This window comes from Microtus ochrogaster, unplaced genomic scaffold, assembly GCF_000317375.1.
Source record: "Microtus ochrogaster isolate Prairie Vole_2 unplaced genomic scaffold, MicOch1.0 UNK26, whole genome shotgun sequence".
Classification (NCBI taxonomy): domain Eukaryota; kingdom Metazoa; phylum Chordata; class Mammalia; order Rodentia; family Cricetidae; genus Microtus; species Microtus ochrogaster.
Window position 1 is genome coordinate 728022 of NW_004949124.1, and position 5936 is coordinate 733957.

The 5936-nt window shown below is 43.8% G+C and overlaps 1 protein-coding gene across 2 annotated transcripts in view; it reads right to left on the minus strand.

The window, feature by feature from the left end:
* Positions 1–5936, minus strand: part of Ttc27 (tetratricopeptide repeat domain 27) — a 131087-nt gene that overhangs the window by 31081 nt on the left and 94070 nt on the right. The window lies entirely within an intron of this gene.

A 5936-nucleotide genomic window follows, 5' to 3' on the forward strand; every position in this document is an offset into this window, starting at 1 on the left:
AAAAAAAAAAAAAAAAGATTTTTAGCTGATAGTTAGAGAGAAAGCTTCCAAGGCAAATACCCTCAGGCAATTTAATACTTCACTCTGAATGCACAGAGTATATAAATAACCAGCAAGGCCTTTCTGCAGAACAGACCTCGGTAGAGGCTAGCTGAAGGCAACAGAGACAGGAGTGCTTCTGGTGGGAGGAGGAGCAAGGAGACTTGCTGGAAACCAGCTTGCAGCCCCGAACCACGGGACTTCAAGGTGAGACAGCTTACCACTTGGTTTTCACCTGTTTTTTTTTTTTCATAGACTGAATGAAAAGAACCATTTCAGGTAACAAAACACATTCCCTGAACACGACACAATCTAAAAGGACCCAAGTCCAACACTAACCTATATGACAACAGTAGAACAAGCCCCTGCCTCCCAAACAAGTTCAAAGCTTTGAAACCTTCATGCTATGTTTCATCAGGTCTCAGGTACAGCCTTGTTTTAACATCTCTGAAACGAAGACGTATCTGGGTTTTTATTTGTTTCCTTGGCTTTGGTTCTGGTTGATTACACAGGTCCCATTCTGCAGCCCAAACTGGTATCAAACTCATAGATCCACCTGCCCCAGCGCCTCAGGTGCCAGGGTCACTGGCACACAATAACAACCCGATTCCTCATGGATTTTACCAGTAGCCATTCGTTCTGTACAAAGTGGTCCCTTCCCAGACAGCAGACTAGAGGCAATGAACCCTAAATCACTTGGAATGAGGACTATCTCATTGCACTCTGGAACTAAGTTAGGAACACTGCAAACTGCCTTCAAGCGTCTCAAAATGTCTGGGCCTCAGCTGCCAAAAATACCAAATTCTCTTCCCCACATGTTGATATAAAAAAGAGTCTGTATAAAATCAAAATACAAATGAAAAACCTTGTTTTTCAATCCACCAGAAAAGATTAAGAAATACTGCAAATAACAGCACTTATGATATAGCTCTAACCCACACTGGTCTGATGAGGGTTATTATTTACTTTTAAATTTTAAAGACCAGTTAATGCCTTATACTCAGTATCTTAAATTTTTTAATGAAAATTTAGACAGATGACTTCATCTAATATAAAGTATTAATATGGTTCTTGTGTCCTTTACCTTTGGTTATTTTTTGAAGCTGTTTGAACAATTTGCATGGAGTGAAAGTCCCACAGTCAGTTAACTGCTAGCTGGCATCTATCATCACCAGGTAACCACGGAGGAGGAAGAGCCCTTTAGGCATCCTGTGACGGTCCCATTTTTAAACTACAGGGTCTCCCCACTGCTTGTGGCTGACCTGCTGCACCATTCTGATTTTTTATTTCTCAACTGAGGGCTTTGGAATTTGAAGAACTGTGGACAATCCTTGGCATTTCTCTTACTTACTTTGAAATTATCACTTAAACTAGCACTAGCAATAATGACTGGTGGGGCCCATGCGAGGCTCAGCAAGTCACAGCACTCGCCCCACAGGCCTGCAGGCTAGCTAGCCTGACATGTTCAGAGGAACAGTGACAAGAGACTGTACCTCAACAAGATGAAGGGACAGACTTCAAGCTGTCTGCTGACCCGCACACACATGCAGGGTTAGTTACACATGCATGTGCAAGCACACACGCCAATCCAATATATATGCAATAAACAAATCAAGAGACCTCATAAACTTTCACAGAAGTCCCCAAAGCACAGCTGAATTCTTTAAGCTCTGAGATCACTATTGTTTAGCCCAGAGCTGTTGGGTGGGTAGGTGAGTAGCTTCATTACATGTCCTGGTGGCTACATTTTACAAGTTTATTTTAATAATATCTAATCCTATATACACAAAATGAGATTGCTTCAACATGTTATTAAATATATAAAATGCTTGAGATGTGTATCCAGGACTCACAGACTTGCAGATGACCCGCCACTGTCTCTGCCCTTAGGAGTAAACCCAGGCCTGCCTAAGGGACCATCGCTCAGGAAGGCAGGGTCACCCCCAGAAAGGTGAGCTCACCTTAAAGCATGCTATGGAAACTGGTAGAGTAAGGAGCCCTTTGATGAGTCATGAAATTCCCTTCCTGCCTCCTGGCCTGGTCCAGAGCCCCAGGAGGCGCGCACCTTTCTAAGTAGAAACATGCTGCCTTCTCTTTTTCTCTCTTGACTCTTTAGGGTGCTGGTCAGACCCTAAATGTGCTTTTTCTACAGCTTTAGGCTCCCTTATTCTTTCTCTAAACACCATCCCCACCCTACCATGTGGCTGCCTGTCACTGTGTGTCTCCTGTGTGTCACCTCCATGCCAGCTTAACTCAAAGGACAAACTTTTTCGTTCTCTCCCCCAGGCTAAGATTCACAGCTTGCCCGCTCTGGAAGTTTTCTTTTGAATGCTAAACACACTGTGCTCAATTTTCCATTTGAGTCTATTCTTAAATTATTTTACTAACGGGCCTAAGAACATCAAGAGAGGACCCCAGTATCCCCAGTACCTTAAGGTGACACTGGCAGTACCCCCAAATTTCTGCTAACCACAGTATGTATTATCTTTGCCTAGCCACATCCAACCCAGCCTTTCATATACTAGAATCACTCTTGTTCCCTCTCTCTAGTCAAAATAATTTTCACTTAATGAGTAGCTATTAAATATGACAGGCATTGACACTGTGAGCTTTCCATTGTACCTTCATGTCTTCCTCACAAAAACTCTGCCAGGGAATGTCACCCGATAAGGAAACGCTGAATGAGCAGGAGCTTTGCAACCATTAGTGTTACTTCAAAGTCCACATCCTATCCACTTCGCCATACTGCCTCCTAATACACCATCTTACCCACAAATGACCCACCTGTCTCCAGATAACATGTACTGGAACACCAAGAGATTTATGCATCTGTTTGTTTATTTACCTTCGGAACACACAGAGCATGGCTCCTTTCCCAAAGACTGTCTTGACAGGGCTATGCAGACAGGCAGAGAAGCAGCAGCGGGTGGGTGGGTATGTTCAGATAGAGGGGAGAGCTGAAAGGGCCTGGCCAAGAATGGAAAGAAACAACCACTTGAGAGAGAAGGCTCTGTTGAGATTGCTATAGAGCTCACACATCTGGGGAAAGTCAGGAGCCATGGCTGCTGCTGGCCATGACCTGTGGAAGCCAGAGTCCGATGTGTAGGAGCCAACACAGAAACACAAAAGCAGACACTGGTTATTTTCAATAAAATGATTCCTGTATTTAAACAACGATTGTTTAAGTGTTTTAAATATTTTTTTTAAAGAACATACACATGATCTGCTAGATTTTCCCGCCAGAGCCACAGAGGGTACAACAGACATGAGAAGATGGCTGACTGAGGAGTTCTGAGCACCTCTGCGGCTCCGGTTGTAATACCAAACCTCTGCGTCTCGCCCCTGGGTGGTAAAGGAGGTGGGGGTTAACAAAGCTCTAAGACTCCCCAGAAGTGAAGGGGTTCAGAGGTCCACTGGTGCCATCTGGCGGTGGGATAAACACACTGGCCATAAGAAGAGCATTCAGAACCTGTGTGTGGGTTTGAAGAGCTACAAGAGGAGGTAGACATCAACTCAAAAAAAAAAAAAGCCAAGAGAAAAACATGACCTAGAGAAAAGGCCGTTTCAATAATCAAGGCTCACACTTTTCTACATCTGTGTCATGTGTGCTAAAGGTTAGCAGAATCTAGCCCTAAAAGCACACACATTCTCCATTCTCGGCCTTCTACTTCTCTAGCTCAGTCCCATGGCACAAATGCAAACCAGCTGTCAATGCAGGTCATCAAACAGGAAGCATACTGGGCCAAATCCAATATCACCACTGTTTGATAGTGACTTTGCACCGCCATCTTAGATTCTTCCCACTGTGGGTGCACGAGCTCTCACCTGTCAGCATCACTGTCTCCCGAAAGGGGCAGTTTCCTTTTACTGCAGGCTACTGGTTCTTTAAGACTGTTTCTCTTCTTGCTGTTTGGCTCTGTCACAGCTGTTCTGTTATTTGCGTATTCTTTCCAAAATACTTAACAGTATGTTGGAGTCACATGCACCTGAGACTTTCCTGGTAGGTTTATCTTCCTGTGGGGCTACAGATAACGGGACAATAGTAATTTGCCATCATTATTCAGGCAGTGCAATAGGCAGGGAGGTCCCATGTTTACTACAGAGAGCAGATAGTGGACCAGAACTGTGCTAACTTACACACATGCTGACTCTGTGGAGTGACGTATGAAAGCATAGAACAGACTGGCCTGATCATGCTCCTTGGAGTTCTTAGGACTCAGAAGCAGGTCTCAGGTATCCTCCCCACTGTTCTGAGTCTCAGTTACAGCCCAGCTGTTACCACTGGGTTCGTGTCTCTTGGCAGTTCAACATGTTAGATCTTAGGAGTTTTGTTTTTTATTGCTTGCCAATAAGAGAATGGAAGAAAAAAAGTAAAGAATCTTTTCTTTTTCTGTACATATTATCCACACATGTCCACCATCCTGTCTGCCCACTGGAATGTGAGCACCAACCTCCTTGAATCTTCTACCACAACCAATAAAACCTTACACAGAAAACTATCATATTACATTTCAAATAAAGATATTTTATTCTTTCAAAAACTAAAGAGCCAGCCATAGTGGCACATGTTCATAAACCCAGTATTAGGGAGGCTGAGGAGGTTAAAAAAAATGACAAGTTCAAAGCCAAACTAAGCTATATAGCAAGAACCTGTCTCAAAACAAAACCTCTAAAATGACAACCCCTATACATGAAGGACAAGAACAGGCCTTGGGATGATGAAATCACAGACACCAGGCTACAGAGGCCTGGCTAGCAGGGAGGCCTCTAGAAACTAACTAGGTTATCAATGCTGCATAGTTCCCGGAAAGCAATCTTACAACTTTATTTTGCTTCTAATGAGGCCCAATGAGTCTCCATTAAAGGGGAAAAAAACTTGTAAGCTGACCACTTAAGGTACTCAGGGCTCTCTAGGACTTGGCCTTGGCCAACACAGCATTATCTCCTTCTATCAACTCCTCAGAGAAGAGCAGCTCTGGAGCTGGACTGATGGACAGGCTGAACATCAGCCCCAGTCCTCAAGAATTCCAGGAGCTGGTTCAAATGACTAACACTTCTATTTCTTCATCTACAAAGGGGGTGAAAACAGAAGGACCTTGTGGTTGTGCTGCTGGCTAAGGATACTCTCAGAGGGCTTAGACAACAGGACCTGGAACCTGGTCACATGCAATACTAGATGCTATATTATTACTATTATGACAGAATAAAATGGAGTCAAACTCTACAGTTACCAAGAATCTTTGTTTTTCTAAATGACCATGCTTGCAAACACAGGCTCTGGTTCCCAGAATACATGTTCCCAGTTTTCACGTCTGTCCGAATCTAGCATGCTCTTTAGGTCCACATCAATACTTCTCCATCAGGCTTTCTCTGACCTTTCCTGACCATCAGTCTCATTTACCTCTCAGCAGCAAAAGCACATTTGCCCATTTAGTCTATTGATGGTTACATGTGACCCATACACACCTCTTTCCCTCCATTTAACACACGTAAGTCAAAGGGGTGCAAGCCTGCATCTTAACATAACCTTTTGCATCTCTCGGTACCTCTAAGTGGTCTCAAAGGAATCCACATGTACAGACTAGCTTAAGTCATAAGTGCTTAACAGACAGGAACTACATTCCTCCAGTCTCAAGCAAATGTTAAATATGTCTCTCTTCTCATTCCACTGTCTCCTAGTGACTAGCCCCTCTGCCACTCAGCCTCACCATGGCTTCCAGAGTGCTTCAATTCTGTCTGCAACAACCCAAGACCTCTAGTATCTCAGCAGCTTTACTTAAGCCTTCTGCATTTGTTCAGCACTACATTTGGCCCTCATCTTCTGGCTGTCCCATAGATAGGCAGTTTACTGATGCTAATCAACACTACATTTGACCCCATCTCCTGGATGTCCCATA